Raw genomic sequence first — 18,134 nt, 5'->3', positions numbered from 1 at the left:
GGCTCGTGCTTTCTCTCTGTCTCTCTCTCGATTTTTTTTTTTTTAAGATTTTATTTGTTTTATTTGAGAGAGAGTGCGAGCGAGCATGAGCAGGAGTGAGGGGGGAGGCACAGAGAGAAGCGGACTCCCAAGACCCTGAGATCATGACCTGAGCTGAAGGCAGATGCTTAATCAACTGAGCCACCCAGATGCCCCACACTCTCTCAATTAAGTAAATAAAATCTTAAAAAATAAATAAATAAAAGCTAGTACATTCATTTGGTTCAAAAAAAAAAAACCCACAAGACCGTATAAAAAGATACATAGGGGCACCTGGGTGGCTCAGTCAGTTTGAGACTGACTTGGTTTCAGCTCAAGTCATGATCTCAGGGTCTGAGATCAAGCCCCATGTTGGGTTCCACCCTCAGCAGGGAGTCTGAGATTCTCTCCCTTTTCCTCTGCCCCTACCCCTGTGCACGCTCTCTCTCTCTCTCAAAAATTTTTTTTTTATTTTTAAGATATATAGGATACCTGGGGGGCTCAGTCGGTTAAGCGTCTTGCCTTTGGCCCAGGTCATGATCCCAGTTTCCTGGGATCAAGTCCCACATTGGGCTCCCTGCTCAGTGGGGAGCCTGCTTCTCTCTCTACCCCTCCCCCTGCTCATGTGCGTGCACACGCTTTCTCTCTGTCAAATAAATCTTAAAGAAAAATAAAAATTAAAAAGACATATAATCAGAAGTGTTGATTCTACCCTATCCTCCTTACTCTCCTCTTGTACTTTTATTAGTTTTTTTTTTTTAGTTTTTTTGTGTATCCCTTTAGGCTCTTTTTTTTTTTTTTTTTTAAGTTTGTTTAGTCATTTAAGTAATCTCTGCACCCAGTGTGGGGCTCAAGCTCACAACCCAGAAATCAAGAGTCCCATGCCCTTCCAACTGAGCCAGCCCATTGCCCCCCTTGTGTTTCTTTATACAAATAAAAGCAAAAACACATTGCTATTTTTTTTCCTCCCTACATAAAAGGTATGCCTAAATATACACTTATATACCTTGCTGTTTTCACTGATTAAATGTCTTGGCTGTCTTTCTATACAGGGAGAGCATTCTTCATTATTTGTATAGATAGACCATAGTGAATATAACCATTCCCTAGACAGTGGACATTTGAGTCCATTATAAAAATAATGTGATTGTTCCCAAAAGTGAGATTACAGGTCAAAGGATAGGTGTATTTATAATTTTGTTAGATATTGCCAAATTGCCATCTGAGGTTGTACCACTTCCATCAACAATGTATGAGAACATCTGTTTCTCCATAGCCTCCCCAGCTGTTTTATTTTTGCCAACATGATAGAATTGTATCTCAAAGTAGTTTTATTTTTGAGATATAATTCACATGCCTGAATTTCATCCTTTTAAAGTGTACAATTCATTGGTTTTCAGTATATTCAGAAGCTTTTGTAGCTATCACCACTGTCAAATTTTCATCATCCCAAAGAGATACCCTGTAATCCATTAATAGTCATATTTTATTTCTCAAAGCCCCAGACAACCACTAATCTTTCTGTCTCTGGATTTTCCTGTTCCAGACATTTCATATAAATGGAATCGTATAAAGTATGGCTTTTTTTGTGTTTTATTTCATTTAGCATTATTTTTTCAAGGTTCATCCATGTTGTGCATCTTTATTAGGGGAACTTACAGGGGATTTTGCCATGGAATGTCTGTTTGTGTCCCTTGCCTGTTTTCTGTTGGATTATTGGGTGGGGTTTTTGTTTGTTTTTTGTAGGTTTTGGGTGTTGTTTTTTTCTTTTTCTTTTTTTTTCTGTAACTCTTTTTTTTTTTAAGATTTTATTTATTTATTTGAGAGAGAGAGAATGAGAGATAGAGAGCACGAGAGGGAAGAGGGTCAGAGGGAGAAGCAGACTCCCTGCTGAGCAGGGAGCCCGATGCGGGACTCGATCCTGGGACTCGATCCCGGGACTCCAGGATCATGACCTGAGCTGAAGGCAGTCGCTTAACCAACTGAGCCACCCAGGTGACACTAGAAATAAAAAACTTTTAATAAAAAAAAAAGAGTTACTAAAAACTTTCTCCCCAGCTAATTGTTTTTCCATATTGCTTACGGTATTTTGTGTTTTGGTTTTTTTAAACTGGAGATTGGAGATTAACTTACCTCCCTCCCTCCCCTCCCTTTCTCCCCTTTCTCCCCTTTCTCCCAATGCGCGGCTGAGATCAAGAGTCAGACGCTTAAGCAACTGAGCCACCCAGGTGCACTGAGACACTATTTCTTTATACTCAATTTGATCTTTTTTTTTCTTGCTGTTTTGAAAGTTATCACAAATTATCAATTGTTTTGATCTAATACTTTTATCCATTTGAGGTTTATCTAGATATCTAGTGGGAGGTATGAATTCTTTTTATCTTTTTTCCGGGTGGTTTCCTGTTTCCCAAACACCATTAATTGAAAAGTTTGTGTTGGGGTGCACGCGCGGCGCAGTCAGTTAAGCGTCTGACTCTTGGTTTCAGCTCAGATCCTGATTTCAGGTTCGTGAGATCAAGCCCCACACTCAGCACAGAGTCTGCTTGAGTTTCTCTCTCCCTTTCCCTCTGTACACAACCTCCCCCAAATAAATAAATAAATCTTTAAAAGTCCATCTTTGCTCCACTGGTTTGAGGAGCCACCTCCATTAGTGGCTTTTTGGCAAAGGAGTAACAGATCCATTTTAAAGAGAGAATTCTAGTGCTGATGTAGGAAACAGGCTGAATAAGGGAGAGAGTAGGGGCGCCTGGGTGGCTGAGTCGTAAAGCGTCTGCCTTCGGTTCAGGTCATGGTCCCAGAGTCCTGGGATCGAGCCCCGCATCGGGCTCCCTGCTCAGTGGGAAGCTGCTTCTCCCTCTCTCGCTATGTCTCTCTCTGTCAAATGAATAAATAAAATCTTAAAAAAAAAAAAAGAAAATACAGTAGGTGTTGGTCTGTAGCCTTTCAGGGGTTTTAATTTTTTTTTTTCTTCTAGGATTTTATATTTATTTATTTTATTATTTGTAGAGAGGGAGTGGGAGTGAAGGGGTAGAAGGAGAGGGACAGAGAATTTCAAGCAGACTCCCTGCTGACATGGAGCCTGACATGGGGCTCTGTCCCGGGGCTTATGAGGATGATGACCTGAGCCAAGATCACAAGCTGGTCATTCAACCCACTGAACCACCCAGGCGCTCCTCTTCTAAGATTTTTATTTTTAAAGATTTTATTTATTTGAGAGAGAGAGAGAGCACACAAGCAGGGGGAGCGGCAGACAGAGGATGAAGAGCCCCGTTGGGGGACTTGATCCCAGGACCCTGGGATCATGACCGGAGCCAAAGGCAGACGCTTAACCGACTGAGCCACCCAGGCGTCCCTCTTCTAAGATTTTTTAATGCATATATTTATTTGTTCTCACAAATTTGGGATAACTCTTGTTTTGTATCCTATTTTTTTTATTAATATATCATGGACGTTTTTATTTTTCCAAATGTTTGAATTTATTTATTGAACAAATATTTATTGAGAGCCTACCACCCTTTGCCAGGCCATAGGGTTTTAGATACTGGGGATAAAGGAACAAAATTCTACCCTCAGGGAGCTTACATTCTGTAAATGACAAAATTTTTAAATAAAAATTAGATAGGGGCACCTGGGTGGCTCAGTCGTTAAGTGTCTGCCTTCGGCTCAGGTCGTGATCCCAGGGTCCTGGGATCGAGCCCCGCGTCGGGCTCCCTGCTCAGCGGGGATTCTGCTTCTCCCTCTCCCACTCCCCCGGCTTGTGTTCCTTCTCTCGCTGTGTCTCTGTCAAATAAATAAAATCTTAGAAAAAAAATAAGAATTATATATATTATTTGAGAGTTAAGTGCTTATAAAGAAAATTGAAGCTGAGTAAAGGATCTGGTCTGGGGGAGGTTTCCTTTTATTATTTAAAAAGAAAAAATTTTTTTAAGTAATCTGTATGACCAACATGAGGCTTGAACTCAACCCCAAAATCGAGTGGCATGTTCTACTGACTGAACCAACCAGGTGCCCCTAGGGGACATTTCATTAAGGAGGTGACATTTGAGCAGACTTGAATGAGACATTCCTGCCACTAGCTACGAAAACAGTGTTCAAAGCAGTGAAAATAGCAAGTGCAGAAGACTTGAGGCAAAATCATGGCATATTTGATGTGATCTGAGGAACATTGAGGATAGGATGCAGGTATTCCTGAGTCAGAATGAGCAAAAGGGAGAATGGAAAGAGTATGAGACCAGAAAGTGAACTGTGGCTATGTGATAGGGGTGTTGTAGGCTGTGGTAAAGATTTTTGGTTTTATTCCAAGAGTTTTGAGCCGAAAAGGGAAATGATCTGACTTTTTAAAAGCTTTACTCTGGGGACGGCTGGGTGGCTCAGTTGGTTAAGCAACTGCCTTCGGCTCAGGTCATGATCCTCGATCGGGCTCCCTGCTCGGCGGGGAGTGTGCTTCTCCCTCTGACCCTCCCCCGCTCATGCTCTCTATCTCATTCTCTCTCTCAAATAAATAAATAGAAATCTTTTAAAAAATAAAAGCTTTACTCCGGTTGCTTTTTGGAGAATAGATTTGAAAGGGATAAGAGCATAAGCTAGGAGACCAGTTAGAAGACTTTTGACATCATTTACAGCTTGAATTCTGGTGCAGGAACCCACAAAGAACACTGAGGAGGATGGGGCAATGAGATAGGATAAGGATGAGGGTGTGTGTTTAGAAGTTTGCAAAGGAGGAGTGAAATAGAAACTGAAAAATGACAGCCAGAGGACTACTAGATCAGGGAGGATCAGGGAAGCCGGGCTGGGTGATGGGTGGAGGGGCAAGTATTTCAGAGAGGAAGGAGTGATCAGGTGTATCAAAGATAGCTTAAAAGGTTGAACAAGAGAATTGACCATTGAATTTGGCATTGTAGAAGTTACCTTTGGTAAGTTGTTTTGGTGGATTGGTGGTACGAAGGCTTACTGGTATGTATACTGTATTCACTCATCATCAATTATTAGCCATTTAGGTAGTTTTCAATTCTTGAGATATTTTAGATATTTAAATTCAGATGTGTATGATGCATTTGAGAATATTGTGAAGTAATAATTTATAAATTAATGGTTTATTGGATATTAGAGTTAAGAAAATACTACATAGCGGAAATAGAAGACTTTGGTGTGGGGCGCCTGGGTGGCTCAGTCGGTTGAGCATCTGCCTTCGGCTCAAGTCATGATCTCAGGGTCCTGGGATCAGGCCCTGCATCAGGCTCCCTACTCGGTGGGGAGTCTGCTGCTCCCTCTCCTTCTGCCCCTTCCCCCTGATCACGTGCTCGCTCTCTCAAATAAAATCTAAGAAAAAGACTACTTTGGAGTTAAACCAGCCTATTTGAACCAGTCTGTGCCAGCAGTTGTAACTTTGACCACACTACTTAACTTTCGTGAACCTGATTCTTATTTAAAAGATAAAATTTTATGAGAACTAAAAGAAATGAACACCCTTTATGGTTCCTGGCACATATGTGTTCAGTGAATCCTAAATTGTGTCTTGTTTTTTATAGGGAATATAAAGATTGCTTTCTGAGAAAAGTCACAATTAATTGGTCTTGGAAATGTAGGAGGTAAAATTTGAGGATGGAGGGGAAGAGGAAAAGAAAATGGTTCTTTTCAGGCATTCATATGGAGATTTTTCAGTGTTTAGAGAGAGAATAGGAATTAGCTAAATTTGAGTGATTGCTAATTTAATTCTGTTGTGATCAGAGCACATACTTTGTATGATTTGAGTAATTTTTTTTTAAAGATTTTATTTATTTGTTTGAGAGAGAATGAGAGAGAGAGAGAGAGCATGAGAGGGGGGAGGGTCAGAGGGAGAAGCAGACTCCCTGCTGAGCAGGGAGCCCGATGCAGGACTCGATCCTGGGACTCCAGGATCATGACCTGAGCCGAAGGCAGTTGCTTAACCAACTGAGCCACCCAGGCGCCCTGATTTGAGTAATTTTTTTAAGATTTTATTTATTTAGAGAAGGGGGGGAGCCGGGAAAGGGGCAGAGGGAGAGAGAATCTCCAGCAGATTCCGTGTTGGCTGTGGAGCCTGACGCAGAGCTCTATCCCACAACCCAAGACCATGACTTAAGCCGAAACACAGTCAGATGCTTAACTGACAGCCACCCAGGCACCCCTGATTTGAATAATTTTAAATGTATTGAGACTTTTGTTAATGACCCAGAATATGGTCTGTCTCAGTAAATGTTATCTGTGTCTTTGAAAAAATTGTGAATTCTTTTGCCATTGGGTGGAGTGTGCTTTAAATGTCAGTGGTTTAGTGGTTAATAGTAAGTAGTGTTTGTTATATGTGTCCTGTCTTTTTTTTTTTTTTTTTTTTCTGTTTGTTCTCTGAATTATTGAGTGGGGGGTGCTGAAATCTCTAACTGTTAATTGTGGTTTTGTCAATTGCTTTATCAGTCTTTGCTTCATCTCTTTTGAAGCTCTGTTAATATGTGTATAAACATGTAGAAATTTTTTTTAAAGATTTATTTTTAGAGAGAGAAGGAGAAAGAATCTCAAGCAGACTCCCTGCTGAGTCAGGGCTTAATCTCATGACCCTGAGATCATGACCTGAGCCAAAATCAAGAGTCGGACACACAACCAACTGAGCTACCTGGTTGCCCCTAAAAATGTAGAAATTTTATGTCCTATTGATGCATTGATCTCGTGATCATTATGAAAGGACCTTCTTTATTTCAGGTTAGTCCTTGCTCCAAAATATGCTTTTTCTGATTTTAATATATACTCTTTTTTTTTAAGATTTTATTTATTTATTTGACAGAGAGATAGCGAGAGCAGGAACACAAGCAGGGGGAGTGGGAGAGGGAGAAGCAGGCTCCCCGCAGAGCAGGGAGCCCGATGCGGGACTCAATCCCAGGACGCTGGGATCATGACCTGAGCCGAAGGCAGACGCTTAACGACTGAGCCACCCAGGCGCCCTTTTTTTAAGATTTTATTTATTTATTTATTTGACAGAGAGAGAGAGAGAGAGCACAAGCAGGGGGAGGAGCAGAGGGAGAGGGAAAAGAAGCAAGCTCCCTGCTGAGCAGGGAGCCTGATGTAGGGCTGATCCCAGTACCCTGGGATCGTGACCCATGCTGAAGGCAGATAGATGCTCAACCTACTGAGCCACCCAGGTGCCTCTGTTCTTTTCATTATTGTTAACATGTTACATCTTTCTCCATAGTTTTGCTTTTAATTGCTTTGTGGCTTTATACTTAAAGTGGATTTCTATATAGGCAGCATATAATTAGATCTTGCTTATTTAATCGTCTGACAATCTCTGCCTTTTAATCAACTATTTAGACCATTTACATTTAATGTGATTATTGATATCATAGGGTTTAAATCCACAGTCTTCCTATTTGTTCTCTTTGTCTCATTTACTTTTTATGATTCCATATTATCTCCTTTGTTGGTTTATTAAGTGTAACATTGTTTTGTTATTTTAATGGTTGATTTTGGGTTTACTGTAGCCATCTTTAATTTATCATAGTCTGCATTTAAGTAATATTAAATCACTTCTTGAATTATAGCCTTACAATGGTCTATTTCCATTTCCTTTGCCTTGATTTTTTTTGTGGTATTATTTTCATACTTCTACCTCTAAGAAAAAGAAGTGTGATAAGAAATATAAATTCCAGGGGCACCTGAGTGGCTCAGTCGGTTAAGCACCTGCCTTCAGTGCAGGTCATGATCCCAGGGTCCTTGGATCAAGTCCCACATCGGGCTCCCTACTCAGTGGGGAGCCTGCTTCTCCCTTTCCCTTGGTTTCCCAGCTCATGCTCTTGCTCTCACTATCTCAAATAAATAAAATCTTTGGAGGGAAAAAAAAAGAGAAAGAAATATAAATTCCACAATAAATTGTTGCCATTTTTGCTTTAAAAAGCCAATTACCTTTTTTAAAATTTTTTAAATAACAAAAGGTCAGAAGTCTTTTATATTTGTGTCCTTCATTCCTTTGTGTAGATTCAAATTTCCATCTTGTGTCTGGATTTTTGTTTGTGTTTTAGCTTGTCAAAAGAATGGGTTTCTGGTTTTTCTTTTGTTCTTTAAATTTGAGTATAGTTGACGCATGGTGTTACATTAGTTTCAGGTTACAACATAGGCGCCTGGGTGGCTCAGTTGGTTAAGCAACTGCCTTCGGCTCAGGTCATGATCCTGGAGTCCCGGGATCAAGTCCCACGTCGGGCTCCCTGCTCGGCAAGGAGCCTGCTTCTCCCTCTGACCCTCTTCCCTCTCATGCTCTCTATCTCTCATTCTCTCTCTCTCAAATAAATAAATAAAATCTTTTTTTTTTTTTTTAAAGATTTTATTTATTCATGAGAGACAGAGGAGGAGAGAGAGAGAGAGAAGCAGAGGGAGAAGCAGGCTCCCAAGAAGCAGGGAGCCCGATGCGGGACTCGATCCCAGGACCCCGGGATCACGACCTGAGCCGAAGGCAGACGCTTAACCATCTGAGCCACCCAGGCGCCCATGAATAAAATCTTAAAAAAAAAAAAAAACGTAGTGATATACCTTATGCTGTGTTTACAAGCGTAGCTGTCATGTTACCATGCAACATTATTACAGTGCCGCTGATTATATTCCCTGTGCTGTACCTTTTATTCTTGTGCCTTATTCCGTGACAGGAAGCCTGTGTATCCTACCCCCCTTCACCCGTTTTACTCATCCCCTTCCCCCCCGATATCATTATTTTTTTGCCTGAAAGACTTAATTTTAGGGGCACCTGCGTGACAACAGTCAGTTAAGCGTTCGACTCTTGGTTTCGGCTCAGGTTGTGATCTCGGGGTCGTGGGATCAAGCCCCGTTTGGGCTTCCCCCTTAGTGTGGAGTCTGCTGGAGATTCTCTCTCCCTCTGCCCTCCCCTCCCCCCGACTTGTGTGCATTCTCTCTCTCTCTCCCTCTCAAATACGTAAAATCTTTAAATAAATAAATCTTAAAAAAGAGAAAAAGACTTAATTTTAACATCTTTTATAGTGCTGGCTTGCTGAGGATGACTTCTTTCAGCTTTTGCATATCTAAGTCTTGAACAATTTTGGGGGGATATAATTGACATAACAAATTACAGATTTTTTTTTTAAGATTTATTTATTTATTTGACAGAGTCTCAGTGAGAGAGGGAACACAAGCAGGGGACGTGGGAGAGGGAGAGAAGCAGGCTTCCCGCTGAGCAGGGAGCCCAGTGCGGGGCTCGATCCCAGGACCCAAGCCGAAGGCAGACGCTTAACAACTGAACCACCCAGGCGCCCCAACATTCAGTATTTTTATTCTTTTTAATTTAATTTTTATTTTTTTAAGTTTTTTTTTTAAGATTTTATTTATTTATTTGAGAGAGAGAGAATGAGAGATAGAGAGCAGGAGAGGGAAGAGGGTCAGAGGGAGAAGCAGACTCCCTGCCGAGCAGGGAGCCCAATGCGGGGCTCGATCCCAGGACCCTGGGATCATGACCTGAGCCGAAGGGAGACACTTATTGACTGAGCCACCCAGGCGCCCCTAAATTACACATCTTTGAAGTATACAGTTTGGTGAGTTATTATGACACGTATAAACCTGTAGAACCATCATCAACAATCATCATCATCATAAGAATGAACATATTCATCTTACCCAAAAGATTTCTTTTCTTTTTTTTTTTTTTTTTTAAGATTTTTATTTATTTGACAGAGAGAGACACAAGTGAGAGAGGGAACACAAGCAAGGGGAGTGGGAGAGAGAAGCAGGCTCCTAAGGAGCAGGGAGCCCGATGTGGGGCTCGATCCCAGGACCCTGGGATCATGACCTGAGCTGAAGGTAGACACTTAACGACTGAGCCACCCAGGCGCCCCCCCAAAAGATTGCTCCTACCCCTTTGTAATCCCTCCTTCTTACCCCCCACCCTGCACTCCACCCCAACTCATCCTTAGGCAACCAACCACTGGTTTCCTTTCTGTCATTATAGATTAGTTTGCATTTTCTACAATTTTATATAAATGGAGTCATACAGGTTTACTCTTTTTTCGCCTAATTTTCATTTGTCCTAATTACTTTGAGATTCACCCATGTGGTACATATCAATAGTTTATTCTTTTTATTGCTGAGTACTATTCTATTTTATGAGTATACCATAATTTGTTTATTCATTACTCTGCTGATAGGCATTTGTGTTGTTTCTAGGTTTGTGCTATTAGAAATAAAATTGTTGTGAGCCTTTATATGCAAGTGATTTTTTTATTTTTTTTAAGATTTTATTTATTTATTTATTTAACAGAGAGAGACACAGCGAGAGAGGGAACACAAGCAGGGGGAATGGGAGAGGGAGAAGCAGGCTTCCCGCTGAGCAGAGAGCCAGATGCGGGGCTCGGTCCCAGAACCCTGGGGATCATGACCCGAGCTGAAGGCAGACTGAGCCACCCAGGCGCCCCTGTATGCAAGTAATTTTAGAGACATGGTTTCACTTCTTGAATAAATGCCTAGGAGCAGAATGAATGAATCATATAGTAGGTATATATTTAACTTCTAAGAAACTGCCAGCCTATTTTCCAATGTGATTATACTATTTTACATTTGCACTACCAGTATATGTATGAGAGTACCAGTTTTTCCATATTCTCACCAATACTGGGTGTGATCTTTTATTTTAGCTATGGTAAATAAATTGCTATAGTATAATTTATCTGCAGTGTTTTTGAGTGTATTTTTTTGTATAGCTTTTTTCGTGGTTCTAGGTATTACATTGTAGATACATAACATATTGCAATCTACTGTTACCACATTTTACAGATTTGAGTGGAGAAGTATAGAAACCTTACCTCCCTTTATATCCTGTTATCCTCCCCCATTTATAATGTAGATATTTAAATATTTCCTCAGTGTATATTAAGAACCACATCAGATAGTGTTACAAGTTTTGTTTCAGTAATCAATTTAGAAAACTCAAGGATAAGGAAAGTCTGTTGTATTTACCCTAATATTGTTACTTTTTTTTCTTGACATTCCAGGATTCCTTAGTAAAAAATTCTTTTTGTTTCCTTTCAACTGAAATTATCTTGGTTTCCTCTTAGTTCCTGAAGGATCTTTTTTTTTTTTTTTTAAGATTTTATTTATTTATTTGACAGAGAGAGACAGCAAGAGAGGGAACACACGCAAGGGGAGTGAGAGAGGGAGAAGCAGGCTTCCCACTGAGCAGGGAGTCCAATGCGGGGCTCGATCCCAGGACCCTGGGATCATGACCTGAGCCGAAGGCAAGGCAAACGCTTAACTGACTGAGCCACCCAGGCGCCCCTAATTCCTGAAGGATCTTTTCATTGGATATAGAATTCTTATTGACAGTTCTTTTCCTAAAGCCCTTGGAAAATGTACCACTACCTTCTAGCCTCTGTGGTTTTTTTTTAAGAGAGAGACAGAATGGGTGGCAGGGAGGAGAGGGAGAGGGAGAAGCTGACTCCCCGCTGAGTAGGGAGCCCAACACGAGGGCTCCATCCCAGGAACCTGGGACCACGACCTGAGCCGAAGGCAGGCACTTAACCGACTGAGCCACCCAGGTGCCCCAACCCTTTGCCCATTTAAAAAATAATTTTTTAATTTAAATTCTATTAATTAGCATATAATATATTATTAGTTTCAGAGGTAGAGGTCAGTGATTCATCAGTCTTATATAATACCCAATGCTCATTACATCACATGCCCTCCTTGATGTCCATCACCCCATCCGCACACGCCCCTCCCCTCCAGTAACCCTCAGTTTGTTTCCTATGATTAAAAGTCTCTGATGGAGGCGCCTGGGTGGCTCAGTCGTTAAGCGTCTGCCTTCGGCTCAGGTCATGATCCCAGGGTCCTGGGATCGAGTCCCACATCAGGCTTCCTGCTCGGCAGGAAGCCTGCTTCTCCCTCTCCCACTCCCCCTGCTTGTGTTCCTGCTCTCGCTACCTCTCTATCAAATAAATAAATAAAATCTTTTAAAAAAAAAAAGTGTCTGATGGTTTGTCTCCCTCTCTGATTTCTTTATTTTTTCATCTCTTCCCCTATGACCCTCTGTTTTGTCTCTTAAATTCCACATATCAGTGAGATCATATGATAACTGTCTTTCTCTGATTGGCTTGTTTCGCTTAGCATAATACCCTCTAGTTCCATCCACGTCGTTGCAAATGGCAAGATTTCATATTCTTTTTTGATGGCTGAGTAGTATTCCTGTGTGTGTACATACTCCGTCTTTATCCATCTGTATACACACGCACGCACGCACTACATTGTCTTTATCTGGGATGGATATCTGGGCTCTTTTCCATAGTTTGCTATTGTGGACATTGTATAATAGCTGCTTTAAGAACTGTCTCGTAGGGCGCCTGGTGGCTCAGTCGTTAAGCGTGTGCCTTCAGCTCAGGTCATGGTCCCAGGGTCCTGGGATCGAGCCCCCACATCGGGCTCCCTGCTCCGTGGGAAGCCTGCTTCTCCCTCTCCCACTCCCCCTGCTCGTGTTCCTGCTCTCGCTGTGTATCTCTCTGTCACATAAATAAAATCTTTAAAAAAACAAAACTGTCTCCTAGTTCTAGATGTATCATTTCTGGGTTTGTATCTGTTAATTTTTCTCCTTATGGATCATATTTTCCCATATGCCTGGTAATTTTCTGTTGGATGCCAAATATTATGAGTTGTTGGGTTTTGGCTTTTGGTTTTTTGATTCCTTTAAATATTTTTGAGATTTGTGCTGGATACTTTCAACTCCTGAAAGTAGTTTGTTTTCAGGGCTTGCTTTTGCTTGCTTTTAAACTTTATCGAAGGGAACTTTGTTTTTAAGTAATCTCTGAACCCAGTGTGGAACTTGAACTCACAACGCTGAGATCAAGAGTCACATGCTCCTCCAACTGAGCCAGCCAGGCACCCCTGTTGAGGGGAACTTTAAGGTTTGGTCTAGAACTAATGATGCCTCACTTCTGAGGCATTACCTTTCTGAGTACTCTCTATAATGCCCCATGTGTTAGGATATCCTGTCTTTCCACTCTGGCTAGTAGGAACACAAATTATTTCTGCCCTATGTGATATCTGGGGCTTGGTCTGCATATCTTCTAGTTTATGGCCCTTCTTTGGGTAATTTCCTTACTGGTCAATACTCAGCTAAAGACTGAGGACAATCCAGTGCTGGTCTCCAGAGCTTGCTCTCTGTAGCTTTCTCCTCTCCAGTGCTCTGCCCTGGGAATTCTAGCTACATTGGCCTCTCCAAATTGTGTACTCTGTCTCCTCAAGTCAGTGAATCAGCCAGGTCCTCTGGCTTCCCTCCTCCCTGCTCTGCAGCCTGGAAACTCTCCATGCAGTAAGCTGGAACAATCAAGTCTCACCCGTTCGTTTCCCTTCTCTTGGGGATCCCTGTCTTGTGCTGCCTCTTGTCTATGTCTGAGAGCTATTGTTTCACTTATTTCGTCTGGTTTTTAAATAGGAAGAGAAGAAAGTTGAGAGCATTTCCATCTGTTGGCACTTATTTTCCTCAGTAAAGGGGAATATAAGAGCATCTGAAAATTTGGAATTGGGCTAGGATTTGGGAATCTGAGGTAGATTTTGAAGAGAAAATTGAAGAGAAATGGGAAAAGGAGACAGCTATGGAAAAGTAAGCAAATGGTTTTCTGAAAGGTAATGAACCAAGATTAAAAACAGATTTCAGGGGCGCCTGGGTGGCTCAGTCGTTAAGCATCTGCCTCTAACTCAGGTCATGATCCCAGGGTCCTGGGTTTGAGCTCTGCTTTGGGCTCCCTGTTTAGTGGAGGGTCTGCTTCTGCCTTAGCCCTTCCCTTCTGCTCATGCTTTCTCTCTGGCTCGCTCGCTCTCCAAATAAATAAATAAAACCCCCTTTTTTTTAATTAAAAAAAATACAACCAAAAACTTGGAAGTGAAACTCTTCATTTCTAGCCTAGTGTTTTGCCTAACACCTGACTCCATACAGCAGTCCATTTTCTGCTTAAACTGTTTTGTGAACCAAAGTTCATTGCTTCATTAGGCTGCTTATTTTAAAAAAAGGAAGAAAAAATTTATTTATTTTAGAGTGTGTGTGCACATGTATGAGCAGAGGGAGAGGGAGAGGAAGAGAGAGAATCTCAAGCAGACCCCTGAGCATGGAGCCCCACACAGGGCTAGATCTCACAACCCTGAGTTCATGACTTGAGCTGAAATCAAGAGTCAGACACCCAACCAGTTGAGCCACCCAGCACCCTGAAGCTGCTTATTCTTTTTATGGACAGGCTGATGCAGTGGGAATCTAGGAGAAAAATACAGAAGAGATTGTAGTAAGTATAAAACAGGTCCCATAGGAATGTATTTATTCGTTTGTCAGACACTTAACATGTGCCAGTTATTGGGCTAGAGGCTAAGGAAGCAGAGGTGAAAGATGTGTAACTCTTGGGGCTCCCAGTTCAGATACAGTGACAAGTCCGAAAGTTGCAGCAGCGCTGGGAGTAATGGTGCTTGCCATGAGGTCAGGCGCAGCTCTTAGCCCTGTACATGTTACATCAGCATCCTAGTAACTCCCCTTTCACAGTTTTCGCATCTCAGACTGTTGTCTCCTGAACTGAGTTTACCAACTTGTCTTGTCCCTATTCTCAATGCCCAAATAAGTAATTAAGCTTATAAACTTATTAATTAAATAAGTAATTAAACCATTTGTTGGAGATACCACTTTTCCAGTTTTATTCCCTCCCTCCTCCAACTGCCAAGAAACCTTTGCGTTCTTTCTGGTTTTGTTTTTGTTTTGACTTGAATTCCTTCTGCAAATAAAGGTCTTAAACTCTGAAATTTCCCCTTTTGATCTTTGTGAATTTATTTTATTATTTAGTGTAATTCTGATGCCAAAGATTGGGATTAGGTCCCCCCTTCTGTGTTCACATGGAACCTGTACATAGTTCCATCAGTAATGTAATTCTTTATTAGTGGTTAAGAACGTGGCTTCACCACTTTAATAACTATATGATCTGCTTTCCTAGATCTCATTTCTTCATTTTTAGAAGGGATCTAGTCATATATCTACTTCCTGGGATAATCCAAATAATATGCTTTGTATTTAATCTTGAAAAATCCTATGAGTTCTTTCTTTACAGAAAAATGTGGTAAACTTTGACTTGATCCTGTTAGGTACAACTGTAGAAACTTCAAAGAATTTGAGGGGGAATTATGTAATTTACTACCATGTTTATGCCAACTAATTTTGAAAATTCTATTTTCTAGTACAAGACAAGGTAGATTTGTAACTTTAGTTATTTGGAAAATGGACTAAAAATAGCACATTTGGTTTCTGTCCGGTAAATGTTATATAAGCAAACCATAATTTTCGTTAGTATGTATGTGTGTGTGAGTCCTTTTGAATTACGGGCTACCATGAATTGCAGTATTCTTTACATAAAAAGTCATCCTAAAAGAGATAACTTTTCCACCTTTGAATTTATTCAAGAAATTGACCAACGTGACTATACAAAAATAAGAAAATGGGAAGGAATGGGCGCCTGGGTGGCTCAGTCGTTAAGCGTCTGCCTTCAGCTCAGGTCATGATCTCGGGGTCCTGGGATTGAGCCCCGCATCGGGCTCTCTGCTCCATGGGAAGCCTGTTTCTTCCTCTCCTGCTCCACCTGCTTGTGTTTCCTCTCTCGCTGTGTCGCTCTCTGTCAAATAAGTAAACAAAATCTTTTAAAAAAATAAAAAATGTGAAGGAAGACAATAAACTGAAGTATTTATATTAAAGGTCAAGTGGTTAATGTCTGTACTATGTTGAGAATACATTCTGCAAATAAATGGGCAGAAGGCTAGAAATAGTCTGTGAACAGGGGGATATGGGAGAACCGTGTCCTGGTATATATTAAAAACAAAAACTGAGGGGCACCTGGCTTGACTCAGTTGGTAGAGCATGCAACTATTGATATTGGGGTTGTGAGTTTGAGCCTCATGTTGGGTGTAGGAAATACTTTAAAATAAAATGTTAAAAAAAAAAAAAATACAGGGACGCCCAGGTGGCTCAGTCGGTTGAGTGTCTGCCTTTGATTCAGGTCATGTTCCCTCTCTCGCTGTGTCTCTCTGTCAAATAAATAAATTCTTAAAAAAAAAAAAGGACATATAAGTCAATTGGGGCTTTCTTAGCAAAAAACTTAGGTATTTGCCATTTCCCCCTCCTCTCACCACCATTCGTCACATGCTCCCCTGTCACTTTCCCTTCATAGATGGAGAGTATGAAAACGATTCTTATTTTTTCATGAGAGCCATTCACAGGTTAATTGCACACTCTCACTCCCCAGTCCTTATCCGTTGTGTTGGCTGAAACGGAAGTCAGAGAAGACTATGTCCTGAATTTTATTTTTATTTTTTATTTTTAAAGATTTTATTTATTTATTTGACAGAGACACAGCGAGAGAGGGAACACAAGCAGGGGGAGTGGGAGAGGGAGAAGCAGGCTTCCCGTGGAGCAGGGAGCCTGATGTGGGGCTCGATCCCAGGACCCCGGGATCATGACCTGAGCTGAAGGCAGATGCTTAACGACTGAGCCACCCAGGTGCCCCTATGTCCTGAATTTTAGGCTTCTGATAGGAGAGCAAAAAATGTCAGAAGAGAGGGAACTGTAGTGGAGCAAGAAGACAATGAGACCACACTTGGCAATGACATGTTCTGCTTAGAAATGTCAATTCCAGAACCCACCCTTCTACTCATTCTGTTTTCTCTCTCTCTCTCTCTCTCTCTCTCTCTCTCTCTCTCTCTCTCTCTCATTGCCTCCCACCCTCTCCCCCCCCACACACACCCTTGGAGTAGTGTAGTCTGATATTTAAGCCATTCTCTTAATACTTGCAGGGAAAGGAAAGGGATTTGGAAAGAGTATCAAAGAAAAATCTATTGACTCCTCAGTAGATAAAAACAGTGGTGATGCTGCCATTCATTTTAGGAAGCCCATGGTTATTTTAGAAAGAAAATTTCCCAGCACCCATTTTATGAGATGCTGGAATTAAGTTACTATACACAACATTGTGCTGTAGCATTTATGAATGCCCATGGGAAACCAGGTTCTAAGGGTTCGGCATTTTCTAGGCCTAGCGTACATCTTAGCCAGTGTACAGTGCCTACTTCTGGGTGTGTTTCACTGCTTTATAACTTGTATAAGCTTTGAAGGACATATCACCATTCCTCCTCCCCCAAGGAAGTTAGATTATTATATGAGATGCTGGACTGTTGAGAAATTCTTTCATAGCAGTAATTACTAAAAAGATACTTGTTTGGGTGTCACAGTTAAGCGTCTGACTCTTGATTTCAGCTCAGGTCATGATCTTAGGCTCATGAGATTGAGCCCCGTGTCGGACTTCGCACTCAGCACAGAGTCTACCTCAGATCCTCTCTCCCTCTGCCCCTCCCACTCATTCTCTTTCAAATAAATTCTAAAAGTCTTTTAAAAAATGATACTCGTTTGTCTTGGGTGTGGAGGAAGGTGTGGAGGATGAATTTTCTAACTAATGATTGTACTTTGATGATTTTGACTTACTGGAATAAATAGAATTTCAGGCTTCAGGGGAAATGCTTTAGATGGGGTATTTGGGAACAATCTGAACTTGGGAATGTGAATCATGACAGAGTTCCATATTGGAAACTTCACTTATGTCACCGTTTAAAGATTGTATATTCCTCTTTTACGGTTTTATAACTTGTGTATTCAGTGAGAGAAGTGCTGAGCTCATTTAGACATGAGAGCTGGGAATGTACTTAAAGTCCTATAGTGAGATGCTCATACCCTCAGATTCTGTACACGAGGTGATTCTTGCATGTTATGTAGGCGCCTGGACTACTATCTCTTCTTATTTTCACTGACCTTTTGGAAATTGTTCTAGGTTTTTTCCCTGTATCTTAACCCCCTCCCCAGATTTTTAAGTTACTATGAACATGTAACACTTATGGATTGTTTTATTTATTTAATTAAATGATAGCAAATGAACAAAGTTGGCACCTTATGGATGCCTCTTGGCCACAGCTATTCAGAGTTGGCAGAGCTTGATAATAAGCAATAATTTATCCAGGATTTTTTTTTTAAGATTTTATTTTTAAGTAATCTCTACACCCAGCGTGGCACAACCCTGAGATCAGGAGTTGCACGCTCCACCAACTGAGCCAGCCATGCG

The 18,134-nt window shown here is 41.2% G+C and overlaps 1 protein-coding gene across 5 annotated transcripts in view; it reads left to right on the top strand.

Annotated features, from left to right (window-relative positions):
* The window catches only part of GJC1 (gap junction protein gamma 1), a 44,837-nt gene that overhangs the window by 22,094 nt on the left and 4,609 nt on the right, over positions 1 to 18,134 (top strand). The gene's annotated exons all lie outside the window — the stretch shown is intronic.

Source organism: Zalophus californianus, chromosome 16 (genome assembly GCF_009762305.2).
Source record: "Zalophus californianus isolate mZalCal1 chromosome 16, mZalCal1.pri.v2, whole genome shotgun sequence".
Lineage (NCBI taxonomy): Eukaryota > Metazoa > Chordata > Mammalia > Carnivora > Otariidae > Zalophus > Zalophus californianus.
Note: the sequence above shows the minus strand (reverse complement) of the source record. Positions and strands in the feature narration are given on the sequence as shown.